The sequence below is a fragment of the Polypterus senegalus genome, chromosome 10 (assembly GCF_016835505.1).
Source record: "Polypterus senegalus isolate Bchr_013 chromosome 10, ASM1683550v1, whole genome shotgun sequence".
Classification (NCBI taxonomy): Eukaryota; Metazoa; Chordata; class Cladistia; order Polypteriformes; family Polypteridae; genus Polypterus; species Polypterus senegalus.
Genome location: NC_053163.1, coordinates 93,586,157 through 93,610,759, shown reverse-complemented (window position 1 = coordinate 93,610,759; position 24,603 = coordinate 93,586,157). Strand labels below are relative to the sequence as shown.

At 41.5% G+C, this 24,603-nt stretch overlaps 1 long non-coding RNA gene across 1 annotated transcript in view; it reads left to right on the top strand.

The window, feature by feature from the left end:
• The window catches only part of LOC120537337, a 31,142-nt gene extending 7,084 nt beyond the window's left edge, over positions 1-24,058 (top strand). The window contains exons 2-3 of the long non-coding RNA XR_005635301.1: positions 3,903-3,989; positions 23,339-24,058. This is a non-coding gene — a long non-coding RNA (uncharacterized LOC120537337). The remainder of the gene's footprint in view (positions 1-3,902; positions 3,990-23,338) is intronic.
• The last annotated feature ends 545 nt before the right edge of the window (positions 24,059-24,603 follow it).

The window sequence follows — 24,603 nt, the reverse complement described above, 5'->3', positions numbered from 1 at the left end:
GAAAACACAGCCCCAGCAGCACTGTAGTGTGGATGGGGGGAAACACAGGTTTTTGAAAACACAAGTGGTCCGTGCTTATTACGTGGCCCTTCCCTGATTGGATCCTGCACATTATAACATCTCATTACCCTTCATGGACAGAAAACCCGTATTCCAACAGAGCGAAAACAGAAGAGCTGGTATCTGTGGCGCTTGTTGTCTCGCTTACCATCCATACAAAAAGGTGATTCATTTAATCATTGCTGCACTTTTGTGGTGTTACCACCCCTTTGGTCATCGTCCTGCTGATGCGTGCATGCCCAGTGTAGATGAATGTCTACATCATACGTGTTTTTGGTTGGTTTAGGGTGGATGGAGATGCTTTCATAAACATTGTGAAAACGCTTGTATCCACAGAGATTCTTTTCATTTAAAAATAGTGTTTTGAAATGAAACTGTAGTAGTTGTGGACATAGCTTCAGATGTGGTCTCATCCCTGCCATTCATCATTATTAACAGCTGTATCTTTAAATCACTTCTAAGCCTTTCCATAAATATTTTTGTTAAAATGTAAAATGTATGAATACAATACCTTTACTATATTTATTGTGGGTTCCATGCAAATTGCACAATGACAACCACCAGTCACAGGTTTTTGAGCCCAGAACGGTGGATCTATGAAGTAACGGTGCTAACTTCTGTGGGTATTTTTCTAGGTAATATTTGACATGGCTTGGCCATGTCTGTAAATCATTCTTTATTAAGAGAGTTTTTATAGAAGCTATTTTGACTACTCACAAGTACTTAGTCCTGATGCCTTTAACTGTTTTGTTCTGTTTCTGGTGTTTCCTGTTGTAATCCCATTTGTGTTGGTTTCTCCAGGACATTTCACTTTTGTTTTTCTTTAACAGTGTGCTCCACTTCATGCTCCAGATTCTGTCCATTTCAAACTATGTCTCAGTTTTCTCTCAGTCACCAGACTTTTTCAGATTTCTGTACTAGCATTCACTCTGTGCTAAAATCTTAACTGACACTCCCATGCAAGTGTTTTAGACAGAAGATTACACCTCTGGGATGACAATTAACTGCACAAAACCTGCCTTTCTAACAAGTTGGGAATGGTGCAAAGCTGGTCAGTGCTTTACTTAGCCGCTTATCCTTTCTTGTACTTTCCAGCCCAGTGTATTATTTTTTTTCTTAATTTTTTTATATGGTGGGCTGCTGTCTTTCTTGCTGATTCATTTTTTTGAAAATACCTGTAATGATGCCACCAAACATCTTTCCACATGCTGTGCAAAGCAAGGTGGAGAACATCTTAATGTCACAAGCGTCTTCCACGTTTTGCACAATTTGTCCTCCTACTGTCACAGATCTGCCAATTGGAATTGTTATCCTCTTGGAAATTCTGGAAAGGTTAAGAGCTAAGAGTGAAAACAATGAAGGCCCAATAGAGATCAGTCTCCTGAGACCATTCCCTTTGGCACATTCAGCTATATTGTAAAAAATTGTAGTAAGTGCTTTCCCACTCATATGGTTCAATTATATTTATGGACTGAAATTAAAAAAACAAAAAATAGTGTTATTAATTTGTATTTGAGAACTTCTTCAAGGCTACAAAGGAAATTTTCAAATCGTTTTAAGATCTGAAGCAGTTTGGTAGTCCAGTGGTTGCCATCATTATTATGCAGCTCCAGGAACTTGGGTTTGATTCTGGTTATTATATGGCATCCCTGTGTTCTTCAGGTGTTTGTTTGTTCTTCCCACATCCCAAACACACACATCCTGGGCTAACTGGCCAGTCTAAATTGGCCTGGTAGGAGGTATTTGAGTAGGTGTGCTATATGATGATCTTAAATCGTAAGCTGTTTGTCTAGGATTGAGTATTTGATGGATGATATTTTTTTATTATGAAACACTTTCCTTACAAGCAGTTTCAAGCAAATTGTTCCCTTACTGTGATCTTGCATGGACTGATGCTCCATCCTCAGCAGCAGTGCCTTACACATTGTGCTACTGGGATGGGCTGTGGCTCCCCAGGACTGTACAGGTGCCAAAGTGGTTCTTCAGAGTGATGTTACAGGAGAACCGTTTGTGGTTTACCATTAGAAGCATCCACAAGAAGGTTGCAAAAAGAACCTTAATTTATTTAGTGTGACTGCAGATTTTCATTCTGACCCTTTTCTTAATTGGTGACCAGTTTTTGCTGCTGATTAACTCCATTTCCTTTCATTTTAATGGACTTGTTTTTCTAAGTTTTGTATTTCTGAGTCGCTTCATTTCTTTCCTTAAATGGCATCCAAACAGAAATAAAATGTGAAGTGAGTGAGCCAACAGAAGACCATCTAAGTCAGAGCCTCAAACTCCAACCAATTGCTTAATTAGGCACCAATTCTTGTTGTTAATTAAATCCGTTCTTTAATTCCATGTCTTGTTGCTGCTTTTCTCATTCTGCAATACCATACATTTCTGAAATTGTTGATTTTCTCTTTTCTAAGAACATTTTTAAAATCTTCTGGGGACCTGAGCGTGGACACAGTTTGCTGGTTTTGGTTCATTTTGCATCGCACTGTTTGGCTGCTAATTAAGAAAAAAAACAACAAAGGGGTCTGAGTCTTCAAGAGCAAGTCAAATAAATTAATTCAAAGGAAATTAATTAGGAGCAAAAACAGGTCACTGATTAAGAAATGGGTTAGAATGATAACCTGCAGCTACCGTGGCCCTCCAGGACCGGAGTTAGGACCCCTGATTTAGATCCACATCAGGCTCCATCAATAGCCATGAAGAAACAGTAAGGCCATTCACTGCTTACAATAACACAGGCTAAGCTCACGTTTTCTTGATCTGTTGTATCCTGCTAGGTCACCTTCTTTACTTTAGAGACGTCTGTTTTGTTCACATTTTAGTAAACTTTTCAAAGTCCAAAGAACCACTTCATATGCAAGGAACCCTTCCCAGAATAAAATGGTTCTTTGTCAAGCCATGGTTCTACAAGAAACCACGCAATCCAGTTAAAGTGCCAGTTTTGAACTATTATTTTAAAGAGTGTATAAAGGGAAAATTAAGTTAAGAAAATAGACAGATATATGGAATATAAGATTATGAAGCAAAGTCTGGAGCTGGAGCTAATTACTAAGTCAGAGTATTTCTATGGGTATAACTTTCATTTGATTATATTCCTAATTACTGACCAAGAAGCTCATAAATTTGGAGATACAACAGATATTTTTATGCATCTGTAAACTTCATACCTCAATATACATTTTGCTTGATATCTGGCAGTCTAAAGATCACCACCAAACATGGACCCACTATGTTGCTTCCTAGCATATCAGGTGTTAAGAATTCTGAGCTTCTTTATATTGTATTCATCATGGCGCTTTAGCAGCTAAGGTGGTAATACTGCTGTCTTCTGGCTGGGGTGCTGTCCTGCCAGTGTTCTTTTTTTCTTCCTTGGCCCTTGAGGTGGCAATAAGTTATTTTGATCACATGTGTGAAATTCAGAGGATTAGATTTACATCTTCCCATCGCGCGTATTGCTGGTCTTTTCTGGTGCTTTACTGGTGAATAATGAAACATTAAAGTGTCTTTTTTGGCATGAGGAAAGGCTGGTATAATAAAAGAAGGGGTGGGTTAGTTTCATGGGAGAATATGGAGATGTTCTTATTCACCACCATATGTTTTGCATTGAATTTCTGGATCTAGGGATGCCACAGCGGATTCCATGTGAGCCCAGGGCTTGGGGCGTTTTGCCACTAATGCCACTAATGCTTTTTGAAGCAAAATGTTAGGGGAACCCGATGTGCTTGGTTGTGATGAGGAATTTAAATGTTCCATCAACACACAGACACACATACACAAACAAACATCAAAAAGACTCTGTGATCTCCATGCCAAAGATGTCTTTTCTTTTCTTTTTTTTTTAGAGAAAGAAAAAAGCTGAAAGTAAACGGAGGATTTCTTTTGCTGGCAGGTATTTCCGACTAGTCCCTTTGAGGTGATGACTCTGGCTGGTAAGTCAATCTCTTTTGTCCAGCTGGGCTACAAATATACAGTGTGCAATAAGTAAACTGAGAGGCAGGGCGGCAGGGCCACATGTCACGTCACCTCTGCCTGACCTTTTTTAAATATTTACCTGTCTTGTCTGCTGGGGAAGCCAGCTGTTTATGGTACTTTTCCTAATTGCCTTCTGTACTTTACAGCTTGGCAGGTTTATCCCTGTTAGGCTCCATCCATCCATCAAGTCACTTCTAGGGGAAGCAGGAGACTGTCCTGGCACTGACACGCAGTAGGAAAACCTCATAGAAAACAGACTTCCCTTTGTGGTTTCAATGGGCCATCCTGACAGCAAGTGATTGAACTCTGTCTGGCCTGGAAGGCACAATAATCAAGTTTCTTAACTAAAAATGAAACCTTAAAAGCCCAGCTTCTGGCAGGTGGTAAAATATTGAGCTTGGCCACTGGGCTATCCTGATAATCAGATGCTGTGGAAAATTGATTTCCTGAAACTGCCTTTCTAATTTCTGGATTGCAGAGGTGGCAGAGCCAATTCTGACAGCACTGGTTACAATTCAGAAACCAAGTCTGAGCAGTCAGACAGGAGGCATTAAAATCAGCCACACTTGAACAATGCAGGGCTGCTAGTTACCCTAAAATGAAAGGAAACTGAAAACAAACCCACCCGGCACAGGGGTAGCATGCAAACTCCTTGTAGAAATTGAGCAAGTGCAGGTGAATGGAATCGAGATCTTTGGGGTTATGAGGCCGTACATCTCATACAATGTTGTTTTTTAAAAACCTCAAGAATGTTTGAAGTTTCATACTGAAAGGGGGTCCCGCACGCCACAGTGGTTTCAGGTTTCTCTACCTGCCTCTTTCTTAATCAGTGACCAGTTTCTGCTATTAATTGATGTCTTTTCCCTTCATTTTAATTACCTTGTTTTTTAAGACTCAGGCTACATTCGCACTTCTGTGTTTTCATTTAGAAACAGCGTCTTTAAATGCAAACAATCTCAGTCCACACTAGCATCGTCACACCTTTTACAATAGTACTTTCATCCATACAAAAACAACTTTCTTGTTTCTTGTATTAAGAAGTTTTTGCTTGTTTCGTTTCTTTCTTTTATTATTTGCCTCATCTAAAGAAATATTTAATTTAAAAATAGTTTAGTTAATTATTTGTTGGTTTATTAGTTACATTCAAGAATAGTTACATTTATTTTTCTCATGTCAAGCTCTTTAGGTTTGAGTGGTGGTGGTGGTGGTTATTCGCTTTATATAATTAGAACTTGGATTACATTCACAGTGCTGTTTTACTTGAAAATTACTTGTTTACTTGAAAATTACATTAAAAAATGATCTCAGTCTACACTAGCATTTTCACATCATTTAGGAAAGTATTTTTGTTCGTACTAAAAGGACCGAAAACACCTATAATGTAATCATCTGCTGACACTGGGCATGTGCACAGCATAGATATCTTTAAGGCATACACTCTGCAATTTACAGTTGTCAACTGATTTTCTGAAATTCAGCTTCTTCAGCTGTCATGTCACGGGTTGCGATGCCTGATTTCATGTTATGACTGGGCTGTTGAATGATCAGAAGAATTTCCATCATATCAGAAATTTTAGTCAGCTTTCTTGTAGTGTCAGGAGTCTCATGAGCCGATTTTCTGATGCTGCCATTAAATTTTCCAAAATTCATTGTGCAGCAACCTCATCATAGACGTATAGTCCAAGCACTCACGTTACATGTGACATGTAACTAGGACCAAACATGCTTGTGCAGTCTGAGCAGATATGCAACTGGTGGCTCTGTCTCTCTAAGGCACAGGTGTCAAACTCCAGGCCTGGAGGGCCGCAGTGGGTGCAGATTTTCTTTCTAACCCTTTTCCTAATCAGTGTCCAGTTTTCACTAATTAACTTCTTTTCCCTCTATTTTAGTAGCCCTGTTTTTAAGGATTAAGTCTTTAGTATTAAATGACAATCAAACAGAAATGAAACATAAAACGAGCCAACAGATGACCAGCTAAATTGGGGCTTCAAACTCCAACCGGTTCCTTAATGAGAAGCTGATTCTTGCTGTTAATTAAACCCGTTATTCAATTCCATGGTTTGTTGCTGCTCTCTTTCTGCCACAGCAGACATTTCCAAAACTGTTGATATTCTGTTTTTTTCTAAGAACTCCTAAAATGTTTTGGTAACCTGAGGGATCAGCCTTACTGAGACCTTCATCTTTATTTTCAGATTTTGTTTGATCGGTACAGGTGAGCTGGTCATGTCCTGCTTGTTTTATGTCTCATTACTGTCCGGCTGCTAATTAAGGAAAAAACAACTAAGGGGCCTGAGTCAAGCTAATTAAAGCTGAGGCTAAAGAAGTTAATTAGAATCAAAAACTGGTCACTAATTAAGAAGATGGTTAGAATGAAAACCTGCAGCCACTGCGGCCCTCCAGGACTGGAGTTTGACACCCCTGATCTAATGTGAGTAGCTAATTGAACACAATTTCTAAAAACTGCACAAAGCACAATTTAGATGCATTCAGGTAAGCAACACTTCTATGCCCGCTATGTCAGAATAGGTTTTTCTTCTATGAAGGGTGACCAATCAGGGAATGAGATGTTGTAATGAGCAGGATCCAGTCAGGGAAAAGCCATGTACTAAGCACGAACCAACCAGAGTGAGACGGAGTCTGCATTTTTCAGAAATCTTTGTTTTGTCCTATCAAACTGAAACAACACACTGGAGGGCATTTCCAGATTTATCTTTATCGTGGGTTGAAAACGCTAGTGTAGTTTGGATGAAAGGTGAATGCAGGGACAAATGTCTGTGTTTCTACATGAAAGTGTAGTGGTGTGGATGGGGCCTCATTTCTTTGAATTGCTTGTTCTCTTTGTAAATGGCAGCCAAACAAAAATGAGATGTGAAGTGAGCTGACAGATAAATGTGTGTATTGGGGCCTCAAACTCCAACCATTTCAACTTTTGTTAATTAAACCCATTATTTAATTCCATGACTTGTTAGTGCTCCGATTCTGCCACAGCAAAATGTTTGCTTGTCTTTTTTTAAGAGGACCGTCAAAATGTTTTGAGGACCTGAGCAGATCAACATTACTGAGAACTTCACCTTTCTTTATTTTCTAAAATTGTATGATAGACAACAAGTACATGAAGGTCATGGTGGTAAACAGCTACCAAACAGTGCATCACAACTGGTGGCAATACAATTGATGTGGTGACAGGGCAGTACCATTACAGAAGACGATGGTGCGGATGAAGGCTCGCACAGATGGAATATTCAGGAGGTGGCTGAATTCCAATGAATAGATCAGGTGACCAAAGTGTGATTATACAACAGCATTGTGGTGCCAACTGTTATGCACGACAGTGAGACATGAAGGGCGATGACACCTAACTGTGTTCATGGTGCTTTATGGGCCATGTGCTCGGACATCCTGACCATCACATCTCCAAGACTGTGGTGAACTGGAAGCTCAAAGTTGGAAAAGGAGGCAAAGACCTGGCAGAGTAGTCAATATTGAATGGGAAAAAGCTGCTACAGTCACAGCAGATCAGTCTCGTTGGAAAATGCTTGCTGCCCAATGCGCCGAATGGCATGGAGGAAGTCTACATAAGTCTAAGTAAGTATGTGGGACACGGATCAGCTGGTCATGTGTTGGCTTGTTTTCTATCTAAATATTATTTAGCTGCTAATAAAGGAAAAAAGAAACAATTAAATGGCATGAGTTATAAATAGGAAGTCAATTAAAATTAAGGCAAAAGAAGTTAATTAATTAGCAGCAAAAATTTATCACCAGTTAAAAAAATGATTAAAATGATTAGAATGAAAACCTGCAACAGGAGTTAGACACCCCTGGATTATGGAATATTTTATGTCTTCAAATCAGTTACCTTACCATGAAAATGTGACTTTGCAGTGACGTAATGCTTCTTCACTAGTGTCACACCAGTCAGAAGGGACTCTCATTGCTTTGGACGCATTTAAAGGCAAATTGTGGTGCTAGTTATTGAACCATCTCAGTGCTGTTCAAGCCCTTTTAGGCCTAACTCCCTCAGGCACCCTGGGGTTAACAACATCACTGGCACCCCACCCAGCACTCAGCCCCTGGGACACCAGGGAGCTCCTCCACTACAAACCTCAGTTGAAGCTCAGTTGGGTGTAAAGTTTGGGAAGTGTGGCCCTTCTTGTTTGGCACAATTTCAAGGCAACCATCTTAAAGTGCTGTTTGGCGGCTCAAGCAGAGCACCAAACTTGGGTGGGCAGGTCAGTAGGCCCACTGAAGAAAGTCAGCCACTCTGACACAAAAGGCAGTCAATTTTTCCCACTCGAGCAATAGCTTTGAAAATTAAATGTCTTGATTTTTTTATTATTTCTTTTTGTTTCTCAGAAATAGACAATGAATCCTGGGCTACAAAGCTGTAGTGAACACCCCAAAGAAGCTGAAAATGCAGCTTGTTTGCTGAGCTTTTCGGCACATCTGGAAGTTCTTAATCCCGTTAACATGCCTGGCTCTGTCGCCATTTCTTTTTGTTTGTTTGTTTGTTTGTTTAGAGTGTTGAACTGTTTTTAATAAATTGCACAATGCACACAGACCTCAATTCCCACTCTTTGAAATATAAGGACCACTAAGTGCTGATTTGTGTCTTGTTGGCTCTCTATGTAGCCTGGTCCCCTTGTGCCATTTATGAAGATAAATCAAACATATCTGATCCTCATCTTTCTGGCCCACCTTTTAAAAGATGAGTGAGCTGAGGTCAGATTTACAAAACTTGCATATGCACAAAAAGAGGCTTGAAATGTGCGTATAAACTTTCCATGCAGCCCTCAGGATTTATAAAAGGAAATTTGATGCAAATGCCTTTGTATATTTAAGGCAACTCTGACCCATCCGTACTCAACATTTGAGAGAAACTGGGAAATGATGACCCTCTTGATCAAGTAGGGAAATATAGCCAAACCAGCTACTTCACAAGTCACGTTCATAATCTCTCTATATATAAAATCCAATGTCTATCTGTCTGTATGTCTGTCTGCTTTTCACAAGGGAACTACTTACGGGTTTAGATTGGGTGTTTTTCTATAATTTGCTTGAACATTACGGTTGATTTTGTGACTTCTCTTAACCCGCTAAGAGTCTCCAATTTATTTGTGTGAATCCAAGAGACACGCAGCAGGCCGAGGGGAGGGGGGGCATGGCCCTCCTCACTTACGCACCAGTCTCGGGGCATACCTTACCTTCACTTAGCTAGCAAATGAGAGAACTACTTAACAGATTTAGATCGGGTTTTTTTCTATAATTTGCTTGAACATTCTGTTTGATTTTGCAACTTCTCTCATTGTGCTAAGTATCATAGTTTTGCTTGCAGGAGCGATATATTCACGCTAATTCTAGACAGAGGCTGCGGGCCGAGGGGAGGGGGAAGCGTGACGTCAGGTGTGGGGAGCTGGGCAGGGCCCTCCTCACTGTCCTTTTTTACTAGCACGTGGGTGGCGAGGCACAGCTAATAATTCATATCACCAAGCCGCTATTGTAATGTGCGCTGACGTGTTAAACATATTAAACCTCAAAAGTAATGAATAAGATGTATAGATTCAGTTGTAGTTCCATTTTAAGAGGGCCGATGCTGTATATTTGCACTGAAGAACTTTTTTGGCTTCTTCATCAGTTTATACAGAATATCTGTTGTCACTTCTAAGGATTGGAATCCAAAGTGCAGTAAAACCCAGGAGTGATTCAGTCCCTGCCTACAGAAAGCCCTACTGCCCTTTCATCACCTAACATGGCTTGTTTGGCACTGCTTCAAGACAAGCTTTTAGGGACCAGTTGGATCTTTTTTTACCATCATAATGATTGGCTTATGAGCCGATTCAGACTTTCAAGAGCCATCCTCTTAGTAGTATGTGCTGAATTGAGCCCAGCATTAGAAAGACAGACTGCCCAAAATAAGACTGCACCTCATCATATACTGGTGTTATTAAAGGTTAGCTTTCTAGAAACAGCCACCTGCCAGAGTGAACTGGCAGACATGTCAGGAATATTTCAGCCATGTTTCAGCTCCACCATACCCACTGTGCTGGAATCCATACATCAACTGGTGAGGCACTACATTCAGTTTCCTTGTGGTTTGGTTGTACTTGCTGTGGCAGACGGCCCTGGCCCTTACCTTGAAGAGACGCCAATAAACTGGAAGGACCAGGGGCCTCATGTATAAACAGTGCGTACACACAGAAATGTTGCGTACGAACGTTTCCACGTTCAAATCGTGATGTATAAAACCTAAACTTGGCGTAAAGCCACGCACATTTCCACGGTACCTCATACCCTGTCATACGCAAGTTCTCTACTCGGTTTTGCAGACTGGCGGCACCCTGCGTCAAAGCAGTGCTACTGTTCCTGTGTGGCATATCTTTTTTTTTCAGATCCACGTTACTGACGCAGCTTTATAAATACACTGAAATTAACCGCATATTGCTTATTAGTTTAATGCATCTGATTGTAATTAACCTGTAACAATATAATGGTCCACGGAATGGACAAACTATTCCAAATACCATAGCTGCTTTAGCGTTGTTACTCTCACTGCACCTTCTTCTTCTTCTTTCAGCTGCTCACATTAGGGGTTGCCAAAACGGATCCCCTTTTTCCATATTACTCTCACTGCACCACTCGGAGAAGCTGATCAGAAAGAGAGTTATTGGTATACAGCATCAAGCATACGCTGCCTCAGCCATGCTGCCTATTTGAACTGCTCTCACACGGCAAACGCTTCAGAGCCCTTGCTGTATGGACCTTGCAGTTCAGAAAGAATTTCATCCCAAGAACTCTAAACGCACTCAATCAGTCCATCAAGTGCTCCTTGTAGAACTGTTTGTACTTAATTAGTAAAATCACCTCAGTGTAAACTTGTACTACAGTTATAATATTGCACAACCTGAGCCACTTTATAAAGCGTGTATTTACATATGATGACGATATCATTTTAGGATGAAATGCAGCAAAATATGTTTATTATATTATACAGATAAAATTGTAACTTCATTTAAATAATCTACTTATATTGTTAATAATTAAAGGACACAGTGTCGCTACGCTAGCAAGGATCTGGCGCTTTGTTCACGGATTGTTCCTGCCCCGCACCGTATGCTTCACTGCGACTGTGAAGATATTTCAATGTTCCTTAAAAGTTTTGAAGAATCGGTTTTATAAGCTTACAGATGGCTTAACGTCTATTACAGAGCTGATTGTGTGGCGATTGGGTATTTGGAGAAAGAAAAGTAAGGACAGGAATTGGAGGTTAGTACGTTTGAAAGAGACAGTACTGCTGCAATAAATTCATCGAAGGTTGCACACAATCACTGCGCCACCATGTTCCCATATTTAATAACCTGCTTTAACTCCTATCATCATGAAAATTATATCACATATACATCTCAGTTTTTTAATTATTCAGAGAGCTGTAATATTACGAATGTAATGGATTCTGTGTCCTGTCGGAGGAATACAAAACCCAGAAGCACGTAGTGATTCACACACACAGAGCACATAGAATTTCAAATACAAAACAAAGCATTTAACGTGCAACTTTAGTTATGATGGGATTTGAGAGACTAGTAAATTAAACGATTTTAAGATGAAGTTTATGATTGTTCTACTTAATGACAAAATAAGCTACGTGATTAAAGTGGAAATTTGAAGATAAAAATTGACATTTCGTGCTTTTTCCCCACTGTGTGCCTTTTTTTTTTCTCTGTACCCTAATGAGCTTTCATATGACACTCAGACGGTGGGCTACGACTCGCCTTTTCACGGTGACTTTGATATGTGACAACTTCTTTTTTATTTCGGGCACTGTGTGACTTTGTGAACTTGAACTTTCGAGTTTCTCCGACACACTATGTCACTCGATGGACTTCCTTTTGTTGTTTATACCACTGTTTAAACCGACAAATTGCTTCCACTTGGTATTCGCAGAAATTCTATTTTCCCTCGTGCTTTTGCCATTGTCTTTTCACAGAATGCTGAGCTTAAGAGCTATTTATATTGATTTGCATATTCAAAGAGGCATAATTCTGGGAGGAGTTGGGGCGGGACAGCAGGCGTGCACGAGCGTTACTTTTACACTGACTGGGATTTATGGAGTGGAAGAACGTGGAAGTTGGCGAACGCACAGATTCATTCATCTGGGTTTTTCTGTGCGTAAGCACATTTCGGCTTTTGTGCTTACATCATGTTATAGTGCAAATTCTACGCACAGCATTATGCATGATGCCACAGGGGAGAATATATACAGGACAATACCTCTCTCGTGCCACTAGATGGCAGTCCCCCTGGGTTGATGCAGTGCCACAGTTTTCCACAGGGCTTCATGGGATTTGGAGTTTTTTGACTCTTCCCTGTTGGATGTCGTAGGTGCTGTGGGGACTGAGAAGCCCGACTTAGTGGTCCGCCAGCCTTCAGGACACTAGAAGTACTTCCAGGGATCACTTAAAAGGAGCTGCCAGCCTTAATTCCAGAAGCCAGAGTCGGGAGGTGGAGGGCAAAGCTTGCTGGAAGAGTGAAGGCAGAAGGACAGAAAGAAGTTCTGTATGCTTTATTGTGCTCTGCTTTTGATAATGTGCATTGGAGGGGAACACAAATGAATAAATGTGTGTTGTGCTGGACTTGTGCCTGTTGTCTGCCTATGTCGGGTTTAGGGAGATGGTACGCTTCTGATGGCCACAATGACAATATAAAAAGGAAATCTGCAGCAATGTCCGGTTTTCCTACTGTAATCATGGCAATTGAGAGCACTCATATTACAATTACAGCACCTAGCAACAAAGACGCTGCTTTTGTTAACGGTGCTGTATGTGGTAACTGGCAGTTTTTCTTATGGCCTATACTTTTCATTGTAACAGCAATCGGGCCATTTCATGTGCCAGGTGATAGTGGCGACCTGCTCAGATGCTGGCATCTTATGCTTTTCCCTAACCCTCAGAGCATTGAGGAGAGGTGCTATAATAAACTTTGTTACACCCAGAAGAGATTCTACTCTGTTGGATACTTGAGCAAGGCCCTTAACCAGGAGTGCTGGCACTGTACAATGGTAGACCCTGCACTCTGACCTATTAAGGTCATGTGAAAAGACAATTTGTGCACCAAATATAATGCTGTGACATAGAACTCCTCAAAAAGAATTGGGAGTGACCGGATTTACTTTTACTTACTTGTCCAAAGGGACTTACAACATTTATGACAAAATTGATTGTTTTTTTTCTTTTTGGTTTTCTAATTGTAGCACAGGTAGGTCAAAGGTCACTCAGTGTCAGTAGTGGGATTTGAAACCACAACCTCACAATCTCAGGTCCCAAGATGATTGTGATTTATAAAGGTACATTGCGTAGAAATGTGTGTACAGCAGGTTTTATAAATTCTTTTTCTATTTTTATTGTGCATGCATTTTCCCATTTTTTATGGCCTACACATGCTTGAATCCACACAAAGTTTTATAAATGAGACACCTAGGCAGTAAAGAACAAAAGTCAAAATGTATTCCTGGTCAGGATGCCAATATGGCAGCAGGCCAGTTTAGAGTAGAGAGCCCTGTCCTTGGATTGCGGAAACGCAGGAACACATGAAAGTTCTGTCCAAACACATCCCATTGTTAACTGAACTGCAGTCCAGTTGGTTTAAGATGGCAGTGCTGCCCAGTGGGCCACTAGGCTCCTCATGTGTACTAAAATGAGCACATTGAAGTATCAGCCTCGCCATGTATTTCTGCATCATGTGATTTTTAGTTTCATTTTGCAAAATTTTGTCCACTTGTAGAGATCTGTGACTCATTTCACATTTTGACAAAACTCAGCATGCAAGAATTTTGAATGATCCTTTCAGTAGCCAATAGGGTGGGCACTCTAAACATTTCTCCCTTAGGCTTTTGTGGGGCCATTTTTGGAAACGTCCATTCTATTCTTTCTCATCTATGTGCTGTTAATCACTGCCACTTAACTCTTCTGCTAGCCATCTTGAACCATTCAGACCAGAATGACTGAACAACTGTGTTCCTGCTCTTTAGCATTATAAGTGGTGCAGCCATGTTAATGTCACTATTAGCAAAGACTTTCGCTAAGACTAGCCAGCAGCCATAGCACCTGCACTTCAGGACAGGCGATCTGAAGAAAAGTATGTTTGGGCCTGGCCAGTACTTGGATGGGAGACCAACTATAAACAGCTCGGAAAAAGGTGTTGGTAAGACCATGGGGGGGGTGGTGTGGTAGTGTGGGGCTCTCAATGCCCCAGTGAAGCGACGAGGGCACTAAGCTGAAATATGGCGCCATCCTTTCAATGAGATATAAAACCTGGGTGCTGACCCTCTGTGGCCATAAAAGATCCTTGGGCAACATTCAAGATGAGCAGAGTGTACCCTGATGTCCTGGCTAAATTGCCCATCATGGCCTGGTCATTGTGGCCCCCTAATGTCTCTTTGTGGCTAACTATCTCTCTCATGCCTTCACTGCCTAATAGCAAATGTGTGGTGAGCATACTGGTGCAATAATGGCTGCCATCGCATCATCTAGCTGCATGTTACACATCGGAGGTTGAAGTGGTTCTTCACTGTCTGCGTAAAGCACTTTGAGTAGGTTTGAACAGCACTATATACATGTAACTAATTATGATTCTTAATTAATATATTTGTACAACATGGGAGAACCCACACATTTAGTTATGCGCAAATTGAATTCATTAACATAGATACAAACTGTCAGTTGAATTGTCTTCCATTTAATGTGCAGCTTATTTATCAGGTTTTCAAAGAATTAAAAATGAATAAATCCCGCCTGGGCTCAGTAGCAGACTGTGGGTGCCGGCAAGTAGGCTAACATGCTATGACATGCCAGGGCTTGTGCAGGTGGGTGCAATGGAGTCTGAAGAAGAGGTCAGCTAAGTAATGGAGGACATCATTAACAGAATTCCGATGATGAACTCCTCAGTCTGAAGGAGATTCCATTTAACTCCACTAATGCCTGGGCATAAATGCAGTGTACAGTAACAGGATTTGCATGACAGGGGTAACAGCATAAACCACTTGTTATTTGTAAGACACTAATACGTTCAGCTAAAAGTTTAGCGTGGATAATAGAAGTCGTCTTCTGCTGCCGTCATCAGCACTGCTAATTTGACATGGCGACAACTCAGCGACTCCCATGCCCATTTTCTGTATATCCCACTAATATAAATGACTTACTTCTGCCCTTCTGTGACTCACGAGACGAATGGTGAATGTGTGAGGCTGAACAGGAGGGGGTGGTGGTGGTGGTGGTGATGGCTGAGGCAGTTGGGGGGTGAGGGTCATTTGCACAAGAATGCTTCATTCTGTCCTCTATTGTAGCCAAAAAATTCCAGTGCTAGGGTCTCTGTGAGCTTCCCAGATTACATGAGTGAAACCTGAGAGCCATGAAACATGAATGCGATCCGCTGTGAACAGCTAAAGCAGCCGCATCAGACTCTGAGGAGAAGAATGGAGTCGGAAAGATGCAGTAAGGGAGACAAAAGTTTTGTCCAGGGAGGCTCAGTGTGAGGCAGTTTCACTCTCCGAGCCAAAAATTCCTTTGGCCAGACTGCTCTCTGAAGTTGTCCTTAGAGGCCATCCACCCTGTGAGCTGTCCCAACAAGCGGCATGTGTTACAAAGAAACAGTGTCCCATATAGTGCCTTTAGCTTTTATTGGCATATCACATGTAAAGTGTTTATACAATTGGAGCACTGGCAGGGGGGGCACCGGGACGTGGTGAGCTGACACACTTAAGGTTTACGGTCTTCAATGGTTTAGCCACACTGTCTGTCCCTCCAAGCTCCAAAAGCAGTGACCTTCCCTTCGTGATCCCTCCTGAAAGTCACTTGGATAGCACTTTTAATGACCCCTGGAGTAGCACGAAAGGCTGTTTGTCCTGTGAGACAAGTCATGTTAAGCAGTCTGAACTGAGGTGTAGTCTGCTCCAGGAGGCTCCACGAGAGGCAGAGATGTGTTCTGAATCACTGCCAGAGGTAGCGTAACGTGTCCATGTCTGCTCCATGTGCGGTTTTGTTTGGTTTGCTTACACCCAAACTGTTTAGCTGTGGCATTTCCCAGGGAAAACAAATTTAAATTTCATGTGCACACACATTCCATCCTTATTTTGTAAAACATCTTGCATATGCAGGATCATTTTTACAGAAATTCCCACTTCTGCAACACGAGTGAAGGCTGGTTGAGTGAGAGAGAGATATATGTTCATGGTCACACAGGACTCAAGGATGGGAAAAAAAAATCTTTAACTTTCTTAGTCCCTCGGCCATAATACCTGCTGTCATCAATAAAAATGAAGAGAGATCCATTCATAAATCAATTGCGAATAGTGCTGAGGAGGAGAATTGTTTCATAATAGTCACACCTCCACTCTGGAAAGTCACCTCCTTCAGTGCCTTCAGCTGACTTCTAATCAATACTGGACTGAAGAAGCTAAAGTTAAGCAATCAGAAATTTGTCAAAGTAGCGGGTGTCCAGCTTAAAGCCAGTCTGCTGCTGGGCAACTGGTGCTGAGATTCTTTATCAGGTCACTATTTACTGAAAGCTAACAGCAGCAGCCGCCTCCAGGAGGGAATTTAATCTGCCCCATGGTCCCACACTTTGCTAATAAGATTTGGTTTATATGCAGCAGATAAGGATGGAATGGCCACGCTCTTAATACATATGTATTCAGGGCAAATGACATTGTATCTGCAAGCTGTTCAGAGCTTCCCACTGACCCTCAGAAGAAGCCTCCAGTCAGTCACAGAGGCCTGCCTATCTATTGTACCGAATAATGCAATATTGTTCGCTTTGTAAAGTGCCTCGTGACAATGTATACTGTTAATAGTGCTAGAAAAATCTGAAAGTGGCTCCTTGTGAGTGCACGTGTGAGTGTGTGGCTGAATGAGCACTGCAGTGGACTGCCACCTGCCTTGGGCCACTGAATTAGAATTTAGAACTGGATTAGGCATATTACAGAATGATCTATCTATCTAGGTTCTGTTAGCCATACCTACTGTATGCAACAGTGTCAAAAATGCATTTACTATTATACATTGTTTATTATTACATAAAACATATAGTTCAAAACAACCAGCAGTTATCTATGTAACACTTTGAAAAATACATGTCGTCATAAACATTTTGTTCATAATAATAATAATTCAGAATAGCCTAATTCATTAGCCTATGCATACTTCTATTCCCGGCTGTTATGGAGATTAGAGCTCCAGATATGATGTGATTTTGCATGTTCCCCTCTCAGTAAACTATGCTAAAGCTCATGGCGATTGCCTTTCAGAGGGGTCAGTGGCGACAGTCACACCTTTGGCAAGGATTTTCATCCAGCAAGTGCTGCTGCAGTGTTGCATTTCAAAGGCTGTGACTGAAACCTCGACAGCAAAGGAGCGCCACAAAGACAGCTGCTCTTTTCCATGCATTTTCTGACACCACTGAGTCAATCTCAACAGGAACACGCTATTTATTTGTTTACTTATCTCATGTTATTAGGAGACAGTTGGGTGAAAGTGTGCATAACATCCTTAAATAAGAGACCCCCTCGGGTACGGCAGGGAGCAGCATTAATTATTAGTTATAGTAGGTCACGTCTGTATGTTGTTGTCGATGTATAAACTCTGTTTTCACACCTTTTCATCCCACTCTGAGGATTTCCTAAAAGCTTTCCTGTCACATTACACAACTTTTGCAGCAATTTTCAGTCACAGGCTTTATTTACATAGTCTTAGTGAGTAGGAGTCGTGTAGTCTGACGCACCGATCATCTCAGTCCAACCCATCTGCACCTTGACTTGACAAAATCAAGCAAGTCATAGTGGTGGGCTCTGTGTGCGGGACAGAGTTGATGACCAATGAGTGCTCCCCCAGAAGTACAATGCATATAATAAAGAGAGGAGGAATAAGGAACACAAGTGTTTTGGACCTCACTAACAGAAGACAGGCTTGTCTGTCTCGTGTTTTATGGACCACAACAGAATAGAAAAAAGAAAAAAAAAAGGACAGAGATGGAAGCTGAACCTGTCCTAGGTGTAAAGCACTAACTCCCTCAGGCAGCACGTTGCCAGCTGTCAGAAAAAGGGGCAAGCATTGTGATAGTTTGAAAATGTGAAACTGTGCTGGTATGTAGTTACATAGTTGTCTAAAGCTGAGGTCACATTACATTACACAACTTGTAGTCAAACTTGACGACTGCTGACTGTTGCTGATTTTGTCACTGCTGCATGTCAGCTTACAGGACTAGAAATCACAGGGCAAGTCAAATTACACACCTTTTCAAGGTTCCACATTTACAAAGTATCGCAAACTCTAACAGCCAATAACATGCAGCCAGCAGAGTTGGTTCCTGTGACGCATTAACAGATACGCTGAGATCAGCTGCAATCTCTGTCCCCCCTTTTTTTTTTCCTTTTTTTCATTCTATTGTGCCCCGTAAACCCCAAGACATCAGACAGATGGGCTTCTCCTCAGTTTTCGAGGTCCAAAACACCTGTGTTCCCCATTCCTCATCACTGTGTTAATGTATTGTACTTCTGGGCAGCCGCTCATGGATTTACATCTTGTGCAATGCAGAGCCCACCCCTACACCTTAGGACAATATCTGTACTGTTTCCATATCGTTTGATTTTGTCGGGATGAGTGGCAGACATCCTGACTGGTCGTAATGTAAAGAAGTCTACAAATGAAAAGCTGTGTAATGTGACATGGACTTAGCATGTCATACCCTGTAATATCTGGTCATGTAAAGTGGCATCCTCAGCCAACAAAATCAGCAACAGTATTCATCAAGTAGTGTGACGCGGCCTTAAAATGACTCGGGGTGCCAGAACGAAGGGTTCATTGTACAGCAGGATGCAAGCGGTGATCAAAGCTAACTGGACCATGCAGCCCCTGCTCTGAATGCCATTGCCACCTCACTGGCGGAGGTACAGGATCCCCTCAGCAAGTACATCTACCCTACTTTACACACTTTGTTAACAAGTCACTCTGGGATGATGTGCACCTTGAAAGGCACTATATACAGTTATGGCTTAATTGAAACTGTGTCTGCTAAAGCTACTGTTAAAACTTGGGGGAGGCTGTCAATTGGAAAGAAGTCAAATCCCCACTGAATCCCCACTTCCTTGCCATGTTGGACGGGCTCCCTGAATTCTTTTTCAAGCAAGCTTTCATATTTTTTTTAATTTCTTCTGCCAATCTCCTTTTACTTCACAATAAACCAATTCCAAAATCGAAAAGCTCTCTCGTAACTACTGAGGATGGTCCCAAATGATAAACAAAAACACTTCAACAAAAATGAAAGAAAGGTAGAAAGGTAAACAGAGAGACAAAGTAATTTCTTTAACATTTGCGTTTTGATGCACTGGTTACAGTCAGTTTTTGTTTTCACCACATGCCAAATCGTGTATTTACTTTCCCTGTGACACCAGTAAATCTGTTAGGCAAAACATCTCAACTTAGGCCCAAGTCCTGTGCGGCATTGGTGTGTCTCCTTCTTCTAATTACAATAGCAGACAACCAGCAAGAGCGTCCCAGGGAGAACTGTTGCTCAAGTTAAACACATTTTACAGGGTCACCCCACTGGAAAGAAAACAAACATGGAGGAGCAACATGAAGCCCTGTGTGCAAAGAAAGCCATGTGGCCCTCAACCAGCTGCGATGAATGAGAGCGCTCTCTGCTGGAAGAAGCTGGTGTCACAGCCGCCAGCACCCAGACCTCAATGCAGCTCTGAGAGGACCAGTAGAGCAGGCAGACAGCAAGCTGTGGTCCTTCAAAGCTTCCTCTCTTTGATATAAACAGGCGGATGTGCTTGTAATGTGAGCAAAGCTAAAGGCACCCAAGCATTGGGGGTCAATAAGGTATACGGCCCACCTCTTGTGTATCAATCCCAGGAAAGTGATGGCCTTCAGAGAAGCACTTAAATCAAGCCGTAGCTCCTCAGATTGATCTCAGTATTTGTTTCATGTACATACACCATGTGGTAAACATTTAAAATGACACACAGACATAAAACTAGGGAGCACAACTTAAAAGAAATTCACCCTTCAGTCCACATTTCACCCCCAGAAAGCCATCACAAACTGGCAGGGCGCTGCCCAGGGGCATAGAGAGGGTAGCCTGATTTTTAGGGCTGGCTCACTGACTGGGCAAATGGTGGAGCAGAAGCAGATGATACAAAGAGAGAAAACAACCAAGCAGAACAGGAGAGCTTTGTTCACAGCTTGGATGTCAAATAGGATTTATTTTTTTTCATTCCATTATGCATAAAATAAAATTTTAATTAAGCAATATATACATGGTAAATAAATTTACAGAGGGCACTCAAAACAAGCTAAAACAGAGGCAAACGGAGGACACAAACTGGACTGAAAGCAGATGTTTCCACACATGATCAGGGTCGTTTATACAAACGCCTTTAAATGTAAGGAGCAGAGAAAACCTCAAGGAGTGCAACTGTCAAGGAGGGTGATGTCAGTAAGATAATGGCAGCTGAACGTGTGTGTGCTCCCGGATTGTGATGTTAATGTTTTGGTCTGAGGTGCCAGGCCCAAGCAGGCAAACAGCTCCAAGTCAACAGAGCAGGCAGTTACACTGAGAATGGAACACAGAGAGCTCTGCAGGGCCATTCATTGTGCCCCACAATGCACTTCTATCAGCAGTGCCGGTCAAAGCCCATTTGGAGCCCTAGGTGGGGTGCATAGATGTTGCCCCTCGTTGCCAATAGCAAGTAGTCAGTATTACTAGACTTCAATGACTTGTGCCCCCATTCAGTATCCGGAGCACAGGCCAGTTATATAGCACCCCTTATTTTGCGGACTTGGTGTACAGAGAATGCCAACTTTTATATTCATAAACTGCGCCCAGCGCCCACTTAATATCATCAGAGTTCAATGACCTTTTAGGGCCCCCTTCGGTGTCTGGAACAGGTGCCCACTTAACTTTCAGAAATGGTGCCCCTCTGGTGATGGTGGCCACCTTTGTCATCTAACAGACTGACTGGCGCTGTCTCTCAGTAAAGTGGAGTTCATGCAGTGGAATGCTGACCAGTGCAGAAATACCGTATGGTTAAACTGATTGAACCTCACCTTGTTCTGAACAAAATAACAATCTATAGACCTTAAATACAATGATTCTGAAGGGTCTCTAATGATGTGCAATGCTGTCACCTGCAATGCTAAGAGTGGACTTACCCTCTTACCACAAAGGGTCCATAATAATCCCTACTTAATGCTTTTGAGAAGTCAGCTTCATCGCATGTACTGCGATTAATTTCAATGTGTGTCTCAAACCACAGAGCACTTGCAGTCAATTTGTGGCTTCTGTAGCCCATTGAGAATTGAGAGGGAAGATCCAGCAGCATCAGCAACATAAGAACTGAATCCTTGTCTCATGAAGAATGGTGCCGTGACTCTCCAAGTGCAGCAACACTCTTTGAAGTAAGTTGTACTACTAGGATGTTGTACCGTGTTAGCCATTATGGATGTAGTGAGAAGTCAAGCAAAATTACACCTTTTATTGGCTAAATAAAAAGATTACAATATGCAAGCTTTCAAGGTGACTCAGACCCCTTCTTCAGGCAAGATGTGAAGCATGAAACTGAAGTTTCCAGCAGATTCCTTCCTGTCTGCTACTGTCAACAGATCCTAGATAATCATGATGGTCATCTGTGATGGCTCACTATTTTCTTTAAACTATCAGTTTTGCACACACCAAATGTTATAATTTCCATACTCCTGTTACAGATGGTGGACACACTAGGTTTGGCAGCAGCCTCCTTAAAGCCTCTCTTTGTAGGAAGTTCTCCTAGTATAAAGTGTCCAACCATTGCATTCTACTGCGCAAGAGATCTGAGTTTTAAACATTATAATGCTGGAAACAAATGAAAAATGGAAACTGCCAGGAGCAAAAATATATTTAAACTCCATATTGTTATTTAGTTATGAAAATGTATAATGACAACCATATGCAAAAGTAGTTTCTGTGCTGGACTGACGCCATGTCCAGGGTTGGTTCCTGCCCTGAGTCCAATACTGCAGGGCTTCAGCCTCCGTGATCCTAAATTAGATTAAGTTGGGTGGAGAATGACATGTTTTTACAAAATAACCATAGATGATGTTAACCCTTCTTTGCAGCACATTGTGGCATCAACTGTCCAGATCTGAGCTCTCCAGTCAGATGGCATAGTTGGCTGTTTGTTTGTTCCTGACCATACATGCAGTGTATTTCACTATGTATGGTGAGGAGGCTGCAAATAATAATTGGAATGAAGTACAGATGTTAAGTGTTACTTCAAATGCATAGCCAGACCCAAACCCAAAAATGGCGCACAACACCTCATCCAAACTAGTCAGGTGGTATTCTTCCTGCCTCAGCAGTTTTGTAAGTGATGCCACCTTGGCTGCTGGGCTCTGGACTCAGGCCCTTGGCCACTGGACAACCTGAACAAATTCAAATGTTTTCCAACACATAACAGCAGACATTTGTTCAGGGATAAGAGTGTGATTTTGTTACCAAAATGTAGTGTCAAGCAAAATGACCCCTTTTATTGGCCAACTAAAAAGATTACAAAATGCAAACTTTTGAGGCAACTCAGGCCCCTTCTTCAGGAACCCTTGTAATCTTTTTAGTTAGCCAATAAAAGGTGTCATTTTGCTTGACTTCTCATTACATACATAACGGCTAACACGGTACAACACCCTTGTACTACTTTACCAAATTGTGTGCTGGAGTTTTCTCTTGTTAATTTTAGGGTGCAGCCTCACAGATCCAGTATCATGTCTTCACATCCCACACCAGCTGCTATCTGAGATGAGTTTGCATGTTCTTCCCAGGTGTTCCTCCAGGTGCTCCTGTTTCCCTCTCACATCCCTAAAGATTTGGTGATTCTACAATGGCCTCTGTGTGGGCCTATGTGCAGGTGGTCCCTGTGATGGACCCTCTACTGGACTGTTCCCTGTCTTGTTTCCCCTTTGACCCAACTTAGATTAGGAGGCTTTGAGAATGTTTTTGTTTTAATTTCCTAAAATGTATGTACTTTTTTGAGAACTGTATACATACACCCCATATTACAGTATATCCCTACTCCTGTGACCTGGTGTTACAGTATGGTCTCTTTCCCTCTGGTGTGTTCCTTCACGGAGATTGGTGCCAGGAAGGTCATGCAACCATATATAAGTCTATTCCAATACCCCCAAAATTTGAGGGGCAACTGGCCAACCTTGGTGACCCCAGAAAATGGTTGTTAAACCAGCAGAGTGTGTATTTCATCCACTTTCTGAACCTGCTTTTTCTTTTACAGGCTTCAGGCAGGAGTGAAACCTGTTGGTCCAACAAATTTATTTAAACTACACTGGACATTAACACCAATTTAAAGCTGAACATCTCTGGGCATCAGAAGGAAACCAAAGCATTTGGAGGACATCTTTAATGTCCACAGTGCCAAGGCTGCAAAATGGACCCAAGTGTGCGTATATACAGTAGTGTAGCTCTTTCTCGCACTCTCTCTCTCTATATATATATATACAGTATATATAAATAATTCTTGCCTGTACAACCCTGAGAAAGTCACTTAGCCTTACTGTAATCCAAGTTAAAAACGTCTGAATTAGTTGTAAGGGTCTTCATAAGAAATGCAATGATTTACTTCATGTGGTAGAGGTGAATAATAAACAAGAATAGCTGCATCATGTATTTGAAATATTAAAATGTGTTCTTCAATTTAAATGTTTAAAGTCTAAATATTTTCAGTTGTAATGGAAATTTGTCATTGTCCCCCTCTGATCGAGGTACATAGAATGCTAATTCCCTAGTAAAGAATCATAAACTAAAAAGAACGTCATATGCATTATCACTGACCTTGAATTAGTCTAAAGCGATACCCCACATGCTTATGTTTGAAATGTATCATTTTTAACCTTCGGGGAGTGGAACTTAGAGGGCTAGGACCACCAGTAAAGAGTGAAATATCAAAAACATGGTCATATGCGTTATCAGCAACCTCAAAATTGAATAAGGCAACACTCCACATGCCAACATTACCGACCCCCACTTTTTGAAGTTTTGTGAAAAATTTGACTCCTCGTATTGTTAGGGTGTGAACCCCTGGGGTCCACTTATGTGACATGTACAAGTTCAAGTCGTTCTAATCATTACTGCTGAGGACTCCTATTGGTTTACTCTATATAATAGGGTGTAATTTCCTGCACAAATATGGCTAAAAAAAGGCCTAAAAAATGAGGGTTTTCCAGGTGTAGAGGGCCAAAAATATGGTGGAACCCCAAAAACCTTGATGTCCTGAAGTTGAATAGTATATCAAATAGGCACTGGACAAAAAAAAATGAAGTGATTTCCAAGCATTCATAAGCAATTCTTACGAACACCATAAAATGCACTTAAACAATTGCTCTGCACGTAGATTTTCTAAATCACAAGATAATATATTACAGTATATATATATCGTATATTGCAGTGGATGACATGCATGGTTTGGGTTATGGACCCAGGAAGGCCAAGGTAATGGAGAGTCCAGGGAGTTGATGAAACAAGACTGCTTTCTACCTCAAT